Genomic DNA, 22,765 nt, shown 5'->3' on the forward strand with positions numbered 1-22,765 from the left:
TATTATTATTATTATTATTATTATTATTATTATTATTATTATTATTATTATTATTATTATTATTATTATTATTATTATTATTATTATTATTATTATTATTATTATTATTATTATTATTATTATTATTATTATTATTATTATTATTATTATTATTATTATTATTATTATTATTATTATTATTATTATTATTATTATTATTATTATTATTATTATTATTATTATTATTATTATTATTATTATTATTATTATTATTATTATTATTATTATTATTATTATTATTATTATTATTATTATTATTATTATTATTATTATTATTATTATTATTATTATTATTATTATTATTATTATGTTGAAAACAGCCGAGTATAATTTTTTCAGGTTCAAAATAACAGCATTTATCTGAAATAGAAATCTTTTGTACAGTAACATTATAAATGTCTTTATCATCACTTTTGATCAATTTAAAGCATCCTTGCTAAAAAAAAAAAGTATTAATTTCTATAATTTATTTATAGCTAAAAAAATAATTATTAAAAAACGATGAATAAAAATGAATAATAATAAAAAGAACAAATCTGACAGTGACTTAAAATAAGTTGATTTTAACTTACATAAAATTAGTATTCATGTTATATTAACTTTAATATATTCAGTTTAATGTAATGTATTGTTAAGTACACATTAGACGGTGTAGGGACAGCTGTACCTCAATATATTCCTTCAGATCAGGTTCATGACCATCCCTGTGTTCTTATCAATCTGTCGAAACAAATCAGCATTTTTATATATGCAAAAAAAAAAATATATATATATATATATATAAAATGGTTATCAAACAATTAAACAAAAAATAATCAGTATCCAGTCTTTACTACATTTGCATGTTATCACTGCAAAATATGGATCTTAATAAATATAGCCAAACAAACAATTTGTTTTGTAACAACATGAGACCATATTGTGATTTAATCAAATTTAATCTGAATATTATTTAGTTTTTTCTGCATATATGTGGTTATAAATAACACGTTATAATTAACATTATATATATATATATATATGTGTGTGTGTGATATATTAACATTATATACATAATATACAATGTTAATTATAACATATTATTTATAATATTTACATATAAAATGCACACACACACACACATACTGTACATATAAAGTTATAATTAACATTATATATTGATCATTGTTATTATTTAAATTTGTATGCACTGTGCAAAATAGCATAACATTAAAGTATTGAATAATTATTCTTCAATATTTAAACCAAAAATAATTGGTATCCGTTCTCAGTCTCTGATTCACTGCAAAATATGGATCTTGATAAATGCACATGTAGGCAAACATCGAGTTTTGTAACAGCATGCTGCCATATTGTGACTTAATCTGAGTATTATTCACGTTTTTTGTGCATGTGTTGATTTTATAATAAATATTATAATATATAATTAAATACTGTAACATTTCAATTATAAATATAGTATCCTCCTGAGACAGAAAAAAAACGTTTTGGTATTTCTTCATGTCATCACATTGTTTAGAGCATAAGAAGAATTTTTCTGGAAAAAAATTATATTTTATTCATATGTTATGCTATGTCCTCTGTAGAGGACACCAGGGCTAAAATAAAAAGAAATGAATGAACATGAATAGGCAAAAACAATTGATTTTTTTAATACCAAACTTTGTATAAAGATGATTCTCAAGATATAACAGAATGATTTGATATACCATTTATGCAGTATGTGTGTAAAATTGCCATAAATGGGTTTTCCAATGATATACTATGTATCTATACACTGTATCTAATTTGCATATTAATGTGTTCATGGGGCAACATGTGATGAAAAAAGAAGTGTAATAATGGGAGTAATAATTGGCAAGATTTTCATAATAATATCTAATATTTCATAGGAATATTGAAATATAATTTCTCTACAGTAATCTACAGTGGACATGAAATCAATGTCGTTTCATAACAGAAAGTCATATTCTGATTTGAAACCCCATAACATTTCCCTGTGATGCTGATTATGACAAAAAATTGGAAAATTAGTCAGATTTGAATGATCATTACAAAATATGAGTTAAATTTGATCGCTAAATTAATGTCAGTCGTTTTTAAAGACCGAGGAGAGATAGTGATCTTGCTGAAACTTCCACGCATTCGAGATTTAAGACTGGTTTTGTGCTCCAGGGTCACAAAGTGTCGTCTGTTACTGATTACAGATTGCACAACAGAAATTGTAGTTTATAATGTAATTTATTGGATTACGCATTCAGACTACTTTTAGATTACTTTTGATGTAACTTGTAGGAAACTCGCCGGTGCATGCAGCTGCCTAAAACTGGAAGGCTTTCCAAATGTATATAAGCGGAAGATTTTTCTTTTAGAAGGAACGTTTAAGAGAGTAATCCAGATTACATGTAATCCGTTACTACCTCGCACTGATTGTAATGTACTGTCATCGGTACATTATAGTCTCTCTGCTCCTCTTCCCAGTCAATATTCAACATGATCTCCAAAGAAGCCCGGAAAATCCTTCCGGATGACGAGAATACTCCTGAAAAACCAACAGATACAATTTGGGAAAAAAAGAAAACGGTGAGTTTTATTCTTGACAAAGATACACAATATTGAAACCTTTAACTGAATAGTCTTTATTGAGGTTTGACGAATGCATTTTCTCTGTATCATCAGGTGAAATAACAGAGAGCGAGTTCATTCAAGGAGTTATGGACAAACCACATGCAAATGATGTAAATAATCCACAACTTTGCTTCACACTCATTTGCTCATGAATAAAGCACTAGTCAAGCAAACCGTTTCATTTCAGTATTCGTGAAGCAGCGTTTTATTATTACTAGCATGCGTGCATAAACTTCCAACGTGCCGCTTGAGCGAATGTAGATGCAAAGCAAACATACAGTGTTTAGGGAGAAAGGTGTTGCTAATTGTTTGTTTAATTTAATTGCACTGCTTTTGCAATGTAAAAATTATTATTTCAAACATCAAAATGATCAAGATGCACCAAACAATCAAGATGCAAATCAATGTGTAAGTTAAAACTGCTGTATTTTGACATAAAAATGCAGGAAAAAATACAAAACTTAATGCATATAATAAATTGCATTTAACAATATTATCAACCAATTTAGCATATCGTTGGATCTATGGCAACATTACTGAATTTCAAGATATTTCCGCTGCTTTTGTCTATTTTGAATCTCCACCTGATGTCTGAAGTCAAATCTGAAGCAAAAGCAGTTGATCTACATAATCAAGCTGCTCAAATATATGATATTAGAGCATCATCATCCCTGGGCTGTTTTCAATCACAGTCCATCCCTGTTTTCACCACTCTTGTTTAGTTCAGTGTCATTTTAACTGAGTCTTCAGTGAACTAATGTTTAATTAGCGACTTCAAATTCAGAGTTGAGCATTTCAAAGCGTAGATTGTGCAGCTCCTTTCAAACACCTTGCACCATATACACACACAAAAAGCAGTTATAGAACAATAAATCAGAAGCAGGGGCTGCTGACAGAATGAGGAGTGAGAAGACATTAAATCTCGCTCTCCTCTGTGATCTCCTCCATGGTCTCTCCTAAAGTCATCTCCCCGTCGCTGCTGGAGAGGCTCCTCCTCATGTAAAACTCCAGGCCGGAGCTCCGCCCACACACCAAGTCCTCTGCTGATTGGACGGCCACCTGCAGCTGATGTCCCTGTGTTCCCTCCTCATTGGATTCGCTCTGCTCTGTGGTTTGTCCAGGTCTCTTCTGCGAGCTCTTCCACAGGTGTTTGGGGTGAATGTCGGCGAAACAGCTGCCACCTCTTCTTCAGCTCAGCCTGGACCTAAAGGACACGTTTCCAAAGTTAGGTCTATGTTGAAAGACATTCTCACACATAACACATTGGGGTCTGTTTTGACCCAGAATAGATGCATTAACCAAATTGATTAAAAATGCATTGTTTAATGGAATTAGACTTTGCAAATGCTTTAAGACCCTTAAAATACACATCTGTTTTTCAGATCGTTTACAATTGTTTTTGAAGACACATATAACCATTTATGAAATAAAAGTGTTACGCGTTTCTTGTTCGGGTCATTTTTGACCCGGGTTTGTATGGAGAACCATTAGTGTCAAAAATATTTTATGTAAAATTATATATGAAGCTGTATTAGTGTCAAAAACGTTTGTAAAGTATCTTTAGCTTTTCTCTATATCTCACACACATTTGGACTGCATTTTATTGATGAGCATGAATATGTTCGTATATTAATAAACCACTGCAGCATGAAAAATTGCTGGTTGTTTTCATATGAAAGTGAACGTTTATGCAAGTAAAATGAATTGATTTTGTTTGAAAACTTTTCAGATTAATGTTGTTTTGTTATGTTGTTTTATTAGAAATAAATATGTAGGTTTCATAAATTTGGACTGTATTTGAGCAATCATGAGTTAGAAATTCAACAGAACTTAATTAATTTCTATTTGTTCAAATGGGGTTAATTCCGGTAATTCTCAGATTATATGATCTTATAAATTCCATACAATGATATATTCAAATCAAATTTCTCATCAATATTGGAAAAAAAACCTAAAAAACATTTTGCATCAATTTTTGGCGTGGTTCATGTGGAATTTGAAATTTCTCACTTTTCTTATGACTAAAAAATAGTTAAATGCAGTAATAGTATAGTAAAAACATGGTAAGATGAATATTTTTCACATTCACTCATTAATGAGAAGCTGCAGATCATATACAATAAGGTTTTATGTGAAAGTTATGACTGTTTTATAAAATAATTCTTCAGGTGAGGTCCAAACGGACCCGGAATGAGAAAAAAGTATAGAGATTGTAAATGCATTATGAGGGTTAAAGTTCAGATGTCGTCACCAAACGTACCTCTCCATTTGCAAAGCAGTACAGCACTGCAACTAAAAGACCCTGTTGAGCAAAAAAAGCTCACAGTTAGAGGATTTGGTGAGGCAAAAAAAAAAACTCTAAAAAAATGTTTCAAAGTTGTACATTAAGTAAAGATCATTGGAGTACATTTTACAAGAAACACTATTTCAGTTTTGAAAAATGTCACATTTCTAAGAGAACATCAAGGGAAAAGGGCAAGGGAAATACAAGCAGGTTTGTCACCTGGAAAGAGCTCAGGGTCAGATGGACGACGTTTCGGGCGTAGCGGTTGCTTCCCTCGACCGATTCATCTATAATTAAAGTGAAGACGATCTCGTGGACCCCGAGCAGAGGAATCAACACAAGCGTGGCTCTGGCTAAACTGAGAGACACATGCAAGCCGTGTCAAACGAGTCTTGTCACCAGCACTTCTCACGTGTTTGAGATAAGCAGTGACTGACCTGTACCTGTAGTCAGTGAACTTCACCTGCTCAGCCTTCAGCTTAGACAGCAAAAGTCTGATGATTTTGAGAAAAATGCAAAAAATGACCTGAAAGACAGATCGACACGTGAGTGCATGATTATATCAACAGTTTTACTTTTGTATGATTTATTTCTTTTTTTTTTTTTTTTAGCTGGATTGTGTGTTAATGAAGCTTTGAGTTTATTATTTTTACTTTAATATTGCAGCAAAGTGTATTTAATTTTACTGACAATTATTTATTTGATTTAATATGTTTTTATCAACCATTGGTCCATTTTTTCCCCGAGCAGGATTGAGTGTTAACTAAGTTTTATTTGTATTATTTTTGTTTAATTTTATCCATAATTTGGTCCTATTATTTTTATTGGTGAATTGGTCCATCTCAGTATTTTTATTTTATTTTATTTTACTTTATTATTTTATTTTATTTGTATTTTTTTGAGCAGGATTGAGTGCTAACTAAAGTTTATGTGTATTATTTGTATTTAATACTCTATATTGTAGCAAGACTGATTTAATTTCTTTTAAATTGATTACAAATTAATTTATTTGATTTTACATGTACGTTTATCAACTGCTCATCCGCCTCATTTCTTTTTTTTTCTGGAGCAGGGTTGAGTGTTAATGAAATTTTAATGCTATTATTTTTATTAATACTTTTTTTTTTCCAAAAGTGATTTTGATTATTTATTTGAATTTATATGCACATTTATCACCCACTACACCTAGGTTTTTGTGAGCAGGACTGAGTATTAATGAAGTTTTGATTTTATTATTTTTTATTAATACTCTATATTTTATCAATTTTTTTAATTTTACTGAAATGTATTACAAAATGATTTGTGATTTTACATGCAAGTTAATGTTAATGAAGTTTGATTTTATTATTTTTAACACTCTATATTGCAGCAACATTGATTTATATACACTGACATTTATTAGAAAATGATTTATTTGATTGTACATGTACATTTATTAACCACTGAAGGGTTCAAACACATTTGGATGCAGCACGACTGATCTGATCCACTGTAACTGTTATTATGACCAGCACGAGACGCTTCACCTCAATGTGCCAGAAACTACAGTGAAATCAGCATTATAGCATGACAGCAGAACAGATGTAAACCAGCGAACCCTGCTCTCCACAGTCGTCAAACTGAATATATGCCAACAAAAGAAGAGGAACTCAAGCCATTTAAATAGAAATTCATAAGGCATCATACTCACAATCACTGATAATGTTAACGGGCCTCTGATTATCCACCAGATCCATGTGATGTTATTTAACCAACAGCTTTAGAAACAGAAAACATGCATTGTACTATGTATGTTTAACCATGAACAGATGAGCATATGCATTTAAGGCAACACTTTATTTAAAGCCTTTATATATAATGCATTATAAAAGTAGTTTTAATGCATTTATGCCTTGTAATGCACCTTATAATACACTGTATGATCTCATGAATAATTGTAACCACATTTACAATACATTATGATACTTATCTATTCATCGTTACATCTTTAGAAAGTATATTTCATTAAAACACTCAACAAACCACTAATTTCAATGTAAGGAACCTGCAAATAATTGAACGCATTTTAACTTTAGTTACAATTATTTATGAAAAGATATAATGCATTATAATGTACGTTATTCATAATGCATTATGCATAAAGGATTTAAGTGTTACCAAATTTGTTTTAACTGTGGTTACAATTATTTATTAAGAAATATAATGCCATTATATAATATTAACCCTTGTGTTTGGTTTTATATATATATAAGAACACTGTAAAAATGTGTTTTGAAGATTATTGGAGTACATTTAACAACAACAACAAAATACTATTTCAGTCTTGCACAACTTTAGATTCAAATTAATATTTACTATTAAAAAATATATAATTATTTGTGAAATTTTATCGCAATTTCTGAAAATATCCCTACACCATTTTTTTCAGTGGATAAAAAGCAAAAATAAAAAACATTTATTCCACCATAAAATGCCTCCTCACACAAATGTTTTTATGCACAACTTCTTTTTAAAGTGTCAACAGTAGTAAAACAGACACTTACCTTTTATTTTCATACAAAGCTTTGGCAACCGTCCAGGGAATCACAAACAGTAATGGAGTTCCTGAATGAGTTCATTGAATAAAGATGGAGAATTAATGTCATATGTTAATGTAGGACATATTTTCAAAGATTTTTATGTAGTACAAAAGCTGCACCCCATCCTATAATCATATATTTCTTCAGAAGTCTTTTCCTGGTCAGAACTGCGGTGAACAGCAGCGTGTGCAGGAATATCGCCTCCACTAACAGCCAGAAGTAATTACAGCCCACAAAATATTCCAGCGACACCTTTGAGGCCTTGCAGACGAATGAAATCTGAAAGGTTGACATTTATATTATTGCATTTGTCTTGTCTTTTTCTGTTTTGAAATAAGTAGCAGTAAGATATGTACCAAAATCATAAAACATGACATTTACTTGCTGTTAATGTGAGGATTTAGTGTGATTATTGCACATCGAGTCATAATGAGAGCTGATGGTGATGCAGAGCTACGATTAAAGGCACATTTTCAAACACAAGGTGGCAGTATTTATAAATGTTCTCAGAGGAAGGGTCTATCTTGTTCTTTTAAACATACCTTTCTCTCTTTTTAGCTATAACTTTATCAAGCTTTTAGCCACAGACATCAAGTTTCTAGTTTGACTCTTGTTTTATTAGGACTCAATTAATAATTCCACAGAGCGGTATTTACATTCTTCCTCATTTGCAACGCCTGTATATCAGTAGAATATGAATATAATAATGAATATCAGTAGCTCTTGTTACTCATTTGCAGATACTCTGGATACTGGGTTTAATAGATATAGATGTTTCTTTGCTAATTTAAGTAGGACTAGAAGTATGAACTAATACGAAACGTATTATTATGAATAGTGTAGATCCATGTGAAATCATATTTAAGAGGAGTATTCTAGGTGAGCAATACTTATACAATGTATTTATAAGCCACTTTTTTTCATTAGAAAAACCAGTGTGTTTTACAGGAACCATAATTACATTTGTATGAGGAACTGTCTTACTACAAGATCACTTTAAGCACATGAAAATGAGCTAAAGGGATGAAATCACTGTTATAAATGGCCACCACCCTCCTGATCTGACCGCAGATGTACAAATATACAGGATTTACTGGACTAAAAACTAGTTTGAGGTTGAAAATGTACATTTGACTTCTGTTTTATAATTTGCGATCATGATACTGCATGCTCACTCAACTGATGCATTTGATTCTGTTTAATTTGATTTATAAGATTTACTCAGAACTTTCACCTAAATGTTAAATATCCTAGAAATGTCATGTCTGCGCAGACTGGAAGGGTAACAACCTTCTCCGATGTACTGTAATTCTACTGAACTCACAAAGACTGCAGAAAACTGCATATGCTGACATTTGACACAATTGTGAAAGTGACCAGCATGCACAAGCACACTTTCATATTTTAGAGTCGTTAATCTATCTTTTTGTGCATTGGTTGAGTCGTTTCATTATTTTAAAATATGTTTTTGAATTTAAAAGCTTAAAATGAAATGCAGTGTCCGTCTTAAAGACAGCACTCTTAGTATACGACACACTGTTTAGGCATAAGTTACATTTCAAAACTATTTAATTTGTAGCGAATAAATGTGAGACAATTACAACAGAAGCACTATTGCTATATTTTCATACGGGTTATAATAGCAACTTTCAAAACCGTCCACCTTTTTTCAGGCTCTTTTATATCTTTTTATAAGTTGCGGTGCATCATAAATGTTTGAAAGTCACATTCAGATGATCATGTCTGGAGCATATTTTATATCGCTCTGCGCTAATCTCCAGAGATTCATGCCTGTCTGCTAAACTTTCAGGTATGTGGATTTATAGGAGAGCTTACACAACAACATATGGGCAGAGATATGTATTCATAATAATATCAAGATTTGAGACATTATACAAATTTGGTGTACAAACTATTTTTACATTAAAATTGCTTGTAAATTTTAAATAATTACAAAGAAACGGCACGTAACACATTGAATTAAACATGCAATACTGAAGCAGAAAAACTGAAAAGGTATTTTCTTGTAAAACATACTCCAAAAATGTCTGTATAATTTATAATGTCCCACTAATTAAAAAAATAATTTTTGTTATTTTATCTACTTTAAGTGACTTTTTTAACCAACTATTACACTTTTGAAAGTCACATTCAGATGATCATGTCTGGAGCATATTTTATATCGCTCTGCGCTAATCTCCAGAGATTCATGCCTGTCTGCTAAACTTTCAGGTATGTGGATTTATAGGAGAGCTTACACAACAACATATGGGCAGAGATATGTATTCATAATAATATCAAGATTTGAGACATTATACAAATTTGGTGTACAAACTATTTTTACATTAAAATTGCTTGTAAATTTTAAATAATTACAAAGAAACGGCACGTAACACATTGAATTAAACATGCAATACTGAAGCAGAAAAACTGAAAAGGTATTTTCTTGTAAAACATACTCCAAAAATGTCTGTATAATTTATAATGTCCCACTAATTAAAAAAATAATTTTTTGTTATTTTATCTACTTTAAGTGACTTTTTTAACCAACTATTACACAAAAAAAAACATTTATGTAGGATCTACAAATTTCAGTCAGACATTGCTAGTAAATTGCACAAATAATTACCAAGAAAGTTGAATTAAACATCAAATTTTGAAGTAGAAATAGAATAGTATATTTCTTGTAAAACATATCATAATCTTTATAATTTACTTTGAAAAATGTTCTGCCAGAATCTCAAAATTCTTCTTTTTTTATCCTATTAACTTGATAGCATAAAAAAATAAACTTAAGGAAACTCTTATTTTATTGTTTGGTTTATTTGAATTAACTTTTATTATTTGTTCTACTTCAAGTTACTTTTTAACCAAATACTCTTGAAAAAATCTGTGAAGGGTTTACTTTGAAACACTTTTGCTTATAAATTGAACAAATAATTAGAAAGTAACACACTGAATTCAAGCAGAAAGACTAAAATGGTATTTTCTTGTAAAACATACTCCAATAAACTTCAAAACATGATTTTGTACGGTGCTAAAAACTATGAAATTAAACTTTTTCTAGTCATTTGACAGCGATATGTAGAAGTGTGTGTGTGTGTATGTATGTGTGTGTGTGAGTGTGTGTGTGTGTCACGGACTCGCCTGGCAGCTGTAGAGAAGCACAGTAAGAGTCCAGCGCTGAACTCCTCTGCTGAGCGTCGCGAGCACCATGAACATGGCTCAATATTCACCTGCCCATCAAACCACTGCACCGCAGCTCCTCTCACGCATAGCGTTTCCAGACTCCGGTCCTTCTGTTGCCTAAAGTCCAGATGAGAGCGTCTGCGCTGCTTCACTCAGTCCTGCTTCACTTCTGGCCCTTCCCAGCCAATCAAGATAAGGTAAGAGACGGGAACCACACTGTCACGGCTTATGAAACACAAAGCAAACAGAGATTTTAAAGAGAACAATCCAGTTACAGCATCTGAGCATTTCATATCTATTATTAGATCATCAAAACTAGAGAGAAACTAATATGGGAGAGACAGAGTCAGCTTTGTTTAAATGCAGCCTGCAAAATACAAAATGCAAAAACATTGTACTATAATGTAAACTATAATAATAATAATAATAATAATAATAATAATAATAATAATAATAATAATAAAATAAATAAATGAATAAAAAGTAACACATTCCACAAAACAGGGCCAACCACACTGTCACGGCTTATGAAACACAAAGCAAACAGAGATTTTAAAGAGAACAATCCAGTTACAGCATCTGAGCATTTCATATCTATTATTAGATCATCAAAACTAGAGAGAAACTAATATGGGAGAGACAGAGTCAGCTTTGTTTAAATGCAGCCTGCAAAATACAAAATGCAAAAACATTGTACTATAATGTAAACTATAATAATAATAATAATAATAATAATAATAATAATAATAAAATAATTAAATGAATAAAAAGTAACACATTCCACAAAACAGGGCCGGAAAATGAAGTCACCTTTTGATTTTCAACATTTATACATTTAACAGATAATAATAATAATATACCCAAAGCATTTTTTATTCATCAACCAAAACAAGACCAATAAAAAACCTCAGAAAATGTTCAAGTGATATAATTAGATATTACATGAGCTGTTTGGTTTCCTATTTCTTGAAATTAAGTTTTAATTTTAGCCGTTACCAAAAATAAGGAGATTTTAGACTCTGATTTGTGTAATTGAATATTATAAAATTAAAACAACAGCAACAAAAACTACACCAGAAACAGTAACAATGTTGCAAATTTAGTCTAAATGAAACTCTCAGGGCATGCTTGGGACCAAATGTTGGTTTGAAGCTGCTAATACATTTATATTTCCAATAAACCCAACAAAAACATTAGCTTGATCAATTTTTCTCACAATAGCTTGGGCAACGGGGTTGAATTGTTGAGGTTTTGGACTGCGGTCAACACTAAACTTGTCTAAATATTAACAAAATGGAAAATCTAGCAAACGTTGTAGTGTAGTTTAGTGCAATGCTTTAAAAGCAGCGATAGCACAGCAAGCCGTACCACATTTGTGTACAATGCCAATCTTGCTTAAATATCATCACTGTTATGAGCCAGCCATCATCATCTAAAAGCCTTCGTCTTCAAACTAAACTCACCTTGTTATGTGCCAGCCATTTGTCAAATAATAGAAATACACCAGACCTTCTAGAGCATGTAAGCACATCACTCGTTAGGATAATTACCTGCCATGATGTACAATTATCCGCTTTTAACACTAATAAGGATAGGAATGTAATGTTCTTCATTCAGGAAGTCAATTACGATGCATTCACAACACCGTCAGAGACACTTACACATTTGCATATGCATTTTTACTGTAATGACATGCACATTATGCATATATTAAAATATCAACATCCTCCACCACTTTTAAGTTTAATATCTAAATCTCTTTAGTAAAGACTTTAGGACTTCAGTATCACTTTGCAAAGGAGTTACTAATGCAATTCAAACCAATGCACAATGAATTAAAGATGAAATACTTACATGTAAGAGCTCATCTATAGAGTAGAGAAGACTACTGAGATTGTGAGGAACATCTTAAGCATCTTCTGTTGAGATATTCAAATTATAATCCCTGTGAATTTGGCATTTCGGAACCTACTAGTTTATTAAACAACCTCTCTGCTCATGACTGCTGCATGCATGCGTCCGGTCAGCTTTCTTGCGTTTGATGCTGTGTGTCCTGCAGATGTAAACTAAATGAGCAACAAACTTGTGCAGACTGACAGTCTGAAGCTGAATGAGTTCTCATGAGCTCTCTCACAGGGTCAAGATGAGCCACAGATATGCAAAACAGAACAGATGATAAACAAACGTGCAGAAACATCGAACTTACTCTTACATCACCGACGACCATGTTCAAAATCAAGAGCTTCAAAAACAGCCGGATCACAACTGCTACAGTAGATATATGATGAAAGATATGCACTACTGGTCAAACGTTTGGAATAATTACCATTTTTTTATAATCTCTTCTGTTCACAAAAGCTGCATTTATTGGTCAAAAGTACAGTAAAAATTGTGAAATATTATTACAATTTAAAATAACAGATTTCTTTGTGAATCTCTGTTAAACTGTAATGTATTTCTGTGATGTGCAGCTGTATTTTCAGCATCATTACTCCAGTCTTCAGTGTCACATGATCTTCAGAAATCAGTATAATATGCTGATTATTAGAAACATTTCTGATTATTATCAATGTTGAAAACTTTGTTGATTTTTTCATGATTCACAGATGAATAGAAAGTTCAAAAGAACAGCGTTTATTTGAAATATAAATATTTTGTTACATTTTAAATGTCTTTACTGACACTTTTAATCAGTTAAATGCAAAACTGGAGTAATGATGCTGAAAATTCAGCTTTGATCGCAGCAATAAATTAAATTTTAATATACATTCACATAGAAAAGGTATTTTAAATTGCATTAATATTCCACAATTTTACCGTTTTTACTCTACCGGTATTTTTGACCAAACAATAACTTTTTTTTAATCCATACTTCCACTTACAGCATGCACTATATGAAAGGGGGCTGCTGGTAGAGAGACGGGAAGCATGTATAACAGCACGACTCGGACTCATATATCTCTCGTGTTGGACTCTAAATGACCTTGAGAGTAATTTTTCCTGTTTTTTTCCAGGTTATTTATTTCCCATCAGGACGTGACCAGGGCAGCTATGCACACAGTGCTTGTGTGTTCACTTCAGGCGCACGCCGCATGCTCATCTCCAGCACATCACACAGATAAATGACTGCATTAGCACCCATGAGGTGTGTCACGCTGTATAAACACTGAGCAGTGAGCATGCTAGCAACCACACCGGCATCATAACACCTGAACTACTAATGAATCACCCAACCATCAGGACACATACAATCAAACTGTTAGGTTTACTCAGCATTATATAAGCATTTCACTTTGTAATGCACAGCTTTGAAGCTAAAATGCTGTGTTGAAATCCATTAGCTTAACTAATTTGCAAAAAGTCTGCGAGAACGGGATTTTCTCCAGTAGTTTTCTCTTTTAAAACCGACAAAGCTTAGTTTTGCTTGTTTCACAATGCACATTGATTTCAGCGCTCATATTACATGCAAGAAACATAAATTCAAGTAAAGTTCTGGCACTGCAAAAGACTCACTGAAAAAGCACTATAAACCTATTTATCAGCAACATATTTTGCAATAGGCTTTTATGAAGTAACATAAAATATCGGAGCGAACTACTCTCCCATTGTTTGAAAAAGACATCTGTTGGACACAGTGACGGACACACACACAGCACTTTCTATTCAGTAAATCTGACTGCACAAAAGGTTCTTAATAAAAATAAAGGTTTCCAAGAACGAATGTGGGTTCCCCAACAAACCTTTCAGTAAACAGTTGTTCAACACTAAGAAAAACATTTTGAGTTCCATAGATGCTGCTGGATCTTCACAGAGCCATCAACACTGAAGCAACCTTTATTTTTTAAGAGAGTACACTTGGCCTCCTCAAGCTAAATATTTAAAGTTAGGGGGGAAACTAGACAGACATGCCACATGAATTTAGAAGAGATTTCCTGCTGTTAAGAGAATGTCATGTTTGTAAAGCTTTGTTTGGTGACCCTTACATAAAGTAATGGTGGTTAGATAAACCAGACTCTTACTTCATCCACTTTAAAGTAATAGTTCACCCAAAAATGAACATTTGCTGAAAATGTGCTCACTCTCAGTTCATCTCAGATCAGGATGAGTTTGTTTCTTCATCAGGTTTGGAGAAATGTAGCACTGCATCAGTGTCTCAGCAATGGATGCTCTGCAGTGAATGGGTGCCGTCAGAATGAGAGTCCAAACAGCTGATAAAAACATCACAATAATTTTACACAAGTAATTGTTTTTAACTTCAAACCGCTTCCTCCAGTGAAGAAGTGCATCTGCTGTTGTCTCTCACATCAAAATCCAGCCACATATGTGTTTAGAGCTGTTTAAACGCTGCTTGATCTGTGCAGATTTCTCTCCTGATTCACACCAGAACACTTTTTCACTGGAGGAAGAGTTATTATGGATTATAGACTCAATGTATTTGAGTTAAAAGCGTCTTAATGCTGGATTTGTTTCAGCTTTTGTCTTCTCCAGATGTTAACTGATGGACTGGAGTGCTGTGGATTACTTGTGATGTTTTTATCAGCTGTTTGGACTCTCATTCTGACAGCACCCATTCACTGCAGAGCATCCATTGCTGAGACACTGATGCAATGCTACATTTCTACAAACCTGATGAAGACACAAACTCATCTGCATATTAATGGCCTGAGAGTGAGCACATTTTCATCGAATGTTCATTTTTGAGTGAACTACGAGTTATTATGGATTATAGACTCAATGTATTTTAGTTAAAAACGGCTTAATGCTGGATGTGTTTCAGCTTTTGTCTTCTCCAGATGTTAACTGATGGACTGGAGTGCTGTGGATTACTTGTGATGTTTTTATCAGCTGTTTGGACTCTCATTCTGACGGCACCCATTCACTGCAGAGCATCCATTGCTGAGACACTGATGCAATGCTACATTTCTACAAACCTGATGAAGACACAAACTCGTCTGCATATTAATGGCCTGAGGATGAGCACATTTTCATCGAATGTTCATTTTTGAGTGAACTATAATTTAAAACACTGGTTTTGCTGTGATACAATTCGCTTTTACTTTTCTTTTCTTTTTTTGGCCATTTTAACAGCAGTGTAAGTGGAGAGGTGACAGGAACATTTCTTACCATGAGACTGTGCAATTTTACAGAGACATCTCTGCATCTCTCCATTTTCAGTCTGCCAGTAAACATAAATACATAGTTTTAAATTTTCACACCACACTGTAATGTTCATTTGAAATCCTAAAATCTAGTGTATGTGCAGTCTGTTGCTCTCCTGTCCTGGATATATTTGAAATGTTCTGTGCTGTGTTTATCTACTCATTTAAGTGAAATTAGTTGATGTGGCCAAGTTATGCAGGTTTTCATGTCTTGAGGAAAATATTTAAGAAGTGCACCTGAACTATTCATGGCTGAATTTTTCCTCAGGCTTCAGCTTTATCATCCTTATGTTTCGGCGTGATTACTAAACACATGACTTTGTTGGGGGGAATCTTTTCAGCTCTTGTTTCAAACTGTTTACGGCCCGCTGTAAATGGGTTAAAGTGTGATTGGTGCTCTGGACAGGTGGTATCTGGGAAATGTAAACAGGTTGCATGATAGATGCATAAATTGTTTGGCCTGCAAAGTCATTAAAATGCGGTGTATGTATTGATTTTAAACTCTTTTTTTTCATTTTCAGCTCCAGGTGAACCGAGAGAAGAAGTGTGTTGACAGCATTATGCATCATATACTGCATGCAAGTGTGCAAACTGTTATCTGTGTGTGTATATAATACCACATTAATGATGTAACCAGTTTTAAAGCTTCATTTTAGAAAGAAAACCAGCATTAAGACGTTTTTTTTTAACTAAAACATGAGTCTATAATCCATAATAACTCTTCCTCCAGTGAAAAAGTGTTCTGGTGTGAATCAGGAGAGAAATCTGCACAGATCAAGCAGCGTTTAAACAGCTCTAAACACATATGTGGCTGGATTTTGATGTGAGAGACAACAGCAGATGCACTTTTTCACTGGAGGAAGAGTTATTATGGATTATAGACTCTATGTATTTGAGTTAAAACGTCTTAATGCTGGATTAGTTTCAGCTTTTGTCTTCTCCAGATGTTAACTGATGGACTGGAGTGCTGTGGATTACTTGTGGATTATTGTGATGTTTTTATCAGCTGTTTGGACTCTCATTCTGACGGCACCCATTCACTGCAGAGCATCCATTGCTGAGACACTGACGCAATGCTACATTTCTACAAACCTGATGAAGAAACAAACTCATCCTGATCTGGGATGATCTGAGAGTGGGGATATTTTCAGCTAATGCTCATTTTAGGGTGAAATCTGTTTCTCTCTGAATAAACAGCTTTGTGAGAGCAGCTTTCAGAGGAACCCAAGCGCTGCTCTGTGCATGTAAAGTTTTGGTAGTAAATCTAAAGGGACGCCTACTTTAACAACACAGTGGAGCTGACATCTTCTCCAGAGTCATTACCTAGATACAGTGGTAAACAGATGCCGCTAATATCAATGGTGATGACTCTACAGTAAAGAAAAGGGACAGAGCGACGGAGCGACGGAGATTCACATTCAGACCAAGTGTGAAAACCGTCCAGCTCCTCAGGCTGAAGATAAATGCAGCTCAACAGGCCAATAAAGCAGTGATGGGAGTCCTGAGGTGCAACGACTGGCAGTCTGTGTCAGAGGAAGACTGAGTGAAGCATTCAGAAGGAATTATCCGCCACTCACCTCTCAATAATCCTGTTAAAGGACAAGCCCTCGAGTCCCCGAGGCCAGAACACGGCTCGTCCGCTCTGGGTTCCATTTGCTTTCACATCAAGCCATACCCACACTCACCATTAACTCACAGATGGTGACGGAGATGCATGTCTCCACAGATATACTGGCAATTTATTATTCCCTCAATGGCAAATGACTTTGCTTTGGCCGCTCTCTGTGGATATTGCAATTGTGTTGTTGGTTTGGAAATGATGAATTAAGGAAAGATGAATTCATGGAAGAGGGTGTGTTCATGGCAAACGAAAGACGGAATTTCTGAGGCAAGCTCTTGGCTGATGGATTTTATATTTAGACTGTCTCACAGTCGTACTAAGCTCATCTAAACACTGTGCGCAGATAAGACAGCTTCATTAATTTTCATCCCAGAAGACCTCTCTACGGTTTACTGAAGCCAGAGCGAGCCGAGTGTCAGGACCTGAGTGAGAGCAGGTTTGAATAGATGTGCTAGGTTCAAATGATCAACAATTTTATATTTTTATAGCATAATAAAAAATAAATAAATTCAATTTGCTAACATATGCACTAGCTAGCCAGTCATGACATTAACTAATGACAACAGTAATAATATTACAGTATTTTTATATGATTAATTACAGTAACTCACCAAAAAGTCTAAATAAAAATGTAAACATATAATATTGATGTCAGTTGATTTTTTTTCATTAAATCTTCTGCAAAAAAGGCCATTACAGTATGCAAAAATATGAGTCTAATCAGGGTTATAAAATTACTAGAACACTTTTGCTAATTGAAATTAAGCTGAAATAAAATAAAATATAAATATTAGCTAAAGAACTCAAACTAATTTCAGAGCAACATTTCTTTGCGACATAAGTTGAAGCTAACTGGAAATAAAATAAATAAAAACTAAAACTGAAATAAAAATAAATTAAACCTAAACAGTAATACAAAAAAAGAAGAGAAAAGAAAACCTAATAAAAATGACTAGAAATTAAAATGAAAACACAAAGTATAAAAATAAAGTCTAATCCAAATATTAATAGAAACTACAATAGCATATAAATAATACCACAATAACAATGGTTCTAAGAAGATGAAGACTGCAACCAGTAATACTGAATCTCTCAGTGTTCATTTCCACTCGAGTCGCACGCTGCATTTGTATGAAACAAGAGAGAACAATTCAAGAGACCAGTTTCAGTTCCCCGGGTGAATTAACAAAGAAAGGGCAGGTTTATAAATCAACATTATTGTAAAGTGTTACATCTATTTGTAGCATGTATTTGATATTTTTGCGTTTATGCTGCAGCTGTAAATGCACATGTCCGCTGTATTTACTGACGCAGCATATCTTCTGGTGAAATATGGAATTAAAGCACAGAACATGACGTTCTCACACTGCTCATTCTCATCTGCAGATGCTTGAGAACCATCTGGTCGTTACAATTCCTCAACCGAGAGACACAAACCCACACAAATTAGCCTGACACAAAAGTACACAGACGCACTGGAGCGAATTCCACAGAGAGGAAAAGATGCTGCTTTGCATCAGTGAATATTTCTTCTTTATTGAAACAAGAGCCAGGGGATGAAATCCAACTTCAGAAAAAAATTGTATGTTTCCTAAGTGAGCTCATGTTGCATGAATGTACTGTATGTTCTGTGTGTGCTTCTGTAGTGAAGCTGCTTATAAGGCCATGACGTGGTGTATGTATTTTCATAAACCTTCTTTTTGACCCCAAGAATGGACTGAGATAAAACAGAGACGCTCACAGGACAGCTGGCTTTACTCACACATATACTATATCCTTCATCACACACAGCCTGATGAAATGCCCTAGATGAAAACATGATCACAAGGAGCATAATATCTAATGTCTACTAAATCAAAGCAGCACAAGCGTCTGAGAACGTGTCTTTGAAATACCCAACAGCTGATCTCAGAGGCGAACTTGTGGAAAAAATGTTTTAGATCTGAGCTATCTAATAAGACGAGTGCTCAATGGACATAACATTTTGCAATAAACTTCCATTGTTAACATCAACTAACAATGAAACATTCTTCTAAAGCGTTAATTAATTATAGTTCATGTTAATTGCAACATAAATGTAAAACTTGTATCTGTTAATATTATTTAATGAACCTGAGCTACCATGAACTTACATGTAACAAAGATTCATAAATACTGTAACAAACGTATTGCTCGTCGTTAGTTAATGCGAGTTAATGCATTAAATAAGGAAGGTTACCGTAAAGTGTTACCGCATAATTTGTGACAATGTTGATTTACAACACAGTAATCAGCATTCAAGCTCACGATAAATCCCTCACAATGGAAATAGCAGAAAAAATCATTTAGAGGCAGAAATGTGAAGTGTACTCAGATAACTGCATAAAAGCACTCACAATTATTCTGCAGTTAAAACATGTGTGTCATTTGAGCTTTAGATCTGTTTAAATCATAATTTTGTAATTGTTTTAGGGTTTTATGGCATTGTCATGGCAACAAAGTTGAACAATTGCATTACAAGTTTGCACAGATTGCAAGTGATTTTTCCCACACCAAACACATATCGTTTACTTCCTGTGGCTAACCTGTTTAAACAGTGAATATTATAATGTTGACACATTGGCCCCATTCGCTTGCTTGATTTGTGCTTCTTTTTAAATTAATTTGTGTGGCAATTAACATAATGCCTCAAATGCTGTTGATTGAGCTGAACTTGCACTGAACCCAGATTTGCTCCGTTCTGCATTCATTTTAGTTCACTTTCATCGGTTTTTATTCTGAGAAGATCATCGGAGAAGATCAGACACACACATCCACCATCATGTCAAAAAATGCAAGCCATGTATTCTCCTGCATAAACACTATCAATTCTGCACGTCGTCTCTTGTTCTGAGGCCAGGCGTGGAGAATCTGAAGGTTTGTGAACTTTCTGCTACTGTATCATGCCCAGATCTGGACACGCGTCATGCTGTGAGCACCTGGAATCCTCTGCACTTCGCTCTGTTCGCAGAAAACCATCAGCTGAAGGTCGTTCAGTAAGAGCTTCTCTGGCATTACATTGCGTCAACATAGGATAAACTGAAGAAATGCTTTAATCCAAACGTACAAACCTTTGGATTAAATGACAAAAAACATATGCATCTTTACTAATTCTGTCGTTTGCACATTTATAATTCTTGCATTGGTGATTATTGATTTTACAATTAAAACTTTTGACGCAGAGACTAAATCCTTTAGTTCCAGACAAGCTTTGTGAATTGCATGTGAGATATTCAGATACTCTTTCCTATAAACACCTTGTATATCATCACACCACTGCCAGGAATAGTGGTTGAAGTCATGACACTGCTTCTTCTCTCAGACACTGGATCGCTGAAGTAAGTGTGTGATGAAACATCAAAACATGACTCTCATTTCAGTTCAAAACACCTCAGTGCTTCTTACGACAACAAATGCAGTAGCAGTTTGATTTGAATGAGAAATAGGCTAAATCGCTATCCTGGCCACATTTGTTAAATATTATATTTGTAACATTATGCAGGAGTCACAGGAAGGATGGCCTGTAAAACAGAGTCTCTGCCAAACATGCAGAATCTGATGTGTTCAACAGGGGGCAGTACAATCCAAAAAAACCAATCAAGTCTAACATTAGACGTGGTGCGGCCTACACATGGTACGGTGCTAAACATATTGAATGATTAATTTCACTATGTATCATATAGGAATACTGATTTATTCATACAAATGGTATTATAATTTTTTTGTTTTATTTTACTATAGTATGTTTTAATGTATAAATACTTGAATTAATGCATTTAGTTAATAATGTAATATAGATTTTATATCTAATGTAAGATTGCAATACATTTATTGAAATGTATTATAGGAATATTAATGTGATGTATAAGAAAGACAAGAGACATATTGTAAATAGTATAATTTATTTACATTTATTTCATTCTTTTCCATTATTGTGTAATGTCAGTCTACTGTGTGCGAGGCTAATGAGCACATGTACTACTGTTCTCCCCGTGAATGACTCTGTGTGCCAGAGAGCGAGAAGCTGTCGCCTGTTGATTCTCTGATTAGTTCTCCTTGTTACAGATTGAGTAAAAGAAAGTGCTGAATCTCATCATCGAGTGGTCTCTGTGTGTGAGGGTGACCGGTCCAGACATGCTACACTTTGACCGTTCGCTGTTCTCTCCTGCCTTCTTGCACGCCGTGATTGGTTGATTATGTACAATGCCTGCATGCTATTGGTCAAATTATCTTCAGCATTTGCATGTTATGCGGTTGCTAAGGCATTCTGGCTATTTTTAGTGTGTTGTTCTGTGGTTGCTAAGGCCTTCTGACTGTTTTTAGTGCATTGTAATGTGGTTGCTAAGGTGTCCTGACTGATTTTAGTGTATTGTAATGCGGTTGCTAAGGCCTTCTGACTGTTTTTAGTGCATTGTAATGTGGTTGCTAAGGTGTCCTGACTGATTTTAGTGTATTGTAATGCGGTTGCTAAGGCCTTCTGACTGTTTTTAGTGCATTGTAATGTGGTTGCTAAGGTGTCCTGACTGATTTTAGTGTATTGTAATGCGGTTGCTAAGGCCTTCTGACTGTTTTTAGTGCATTGTAATGTGGTTGCTAAGGTGTCCTGACTGATTTTAGTGTATTGTAATGCGGTTGCTAAGGCCTTCTGACTGTTTTAGTGCATTATTATGCGGATTCTAAGGTGTTCTGACTGTTCTTAGTGTGTTGTTATGTGGTTGCTAAGGCCTTCTGACTATTTAGTGTATTATTATGCGGTTTCTAAGGTGTTCTGGCTGTTTTTAGTGCATTGTAATGTGGTTGCTAAGGTGTTCTGGCTGTTTTTAGTGCATTGTAATGTGGTCGCTAAGGTGTCCTGACTGATTTTAGTGTATTATTATGCGGTTGCTAAGGCCTTCAGACTGTTTTTAGTGCATTATTATGCGGTTTCTAAGGTGTTCTGACTGCTGTTTTAGTGCATTATTATGCGGTTTCTAAGGTGTTCTGGCTGTTTTTAGCATGGTTGCTAGGGTGTTCCAAGTCTCACCATTGATAAATGTCTTAAATGCTACATCACATCCTGTTTACTTCTCGTATTATGTAAACACTCAAACAAATCCGAAACCTTCAAGTCTGCATCCCGTTTGAAATAGAATTCATGATCGATTCGTCTTTAATGATTACTTTGGCTTTTCATAAAGGTACAACTTGCGTAAGATGTTATTGTGTCTGTTATCTATAAACAAATGGCGGCGAGCATGTTGTAACTCAT

General features: G+C 33.8%; 1 long non-coding RNA gene and 1 pseudogene across 1 annotated transcript; both read right to left on the bottom strand.

Moving 5' to 3' along the window:
* The window catches only part of LOC107570469 (6-pyruvoyl tetrahydrobiopterin synthase-like), a 6,147-nt pseudogene extending 3,446 nt beyond the window's left edge, over positions 1-2,701 (bottom strand).
* An 899-nt stretch (positions 2,702-3,600) lies between these two features.
* LOC107570474 (uncharacterized) lies at positions 3,601-5,290 on the bottom strand. Its single transcript, XR_001607041.1, has 3 exons — positions 5,171-5,290; positions 4,928-4,969; positions 3,601-3,871 (listed from the first exon to the last, which is right to left on the bottom strand). It is a non-coding gene; the product is annotated as an uncharacterized lncRNA (long non-coding RNA).
* Between the last annotated feature and the right edge of the window lie 17,475 nt (positions 5,291-22,765).

Source organism: Sinocyclocheilus grahami, unplaced genomic scaffold (genome assembly GCF_001515645.1).
Source record: "Sinocyclocheilus grahami isolate Dianchi unplaced genomic scaffold, SAMN03320097.WGS_v1.1 scaffold1463.1, whole genome shotgun sequence".
In the NCBI taxonomy this organism is placed as follows: Eukaryota; Metazoa; Chordata; class Actinopteri; order Cypriniformes; family Cyprinidae; genus Sinocyclocheilus; species Sinocyclocheilus grahami.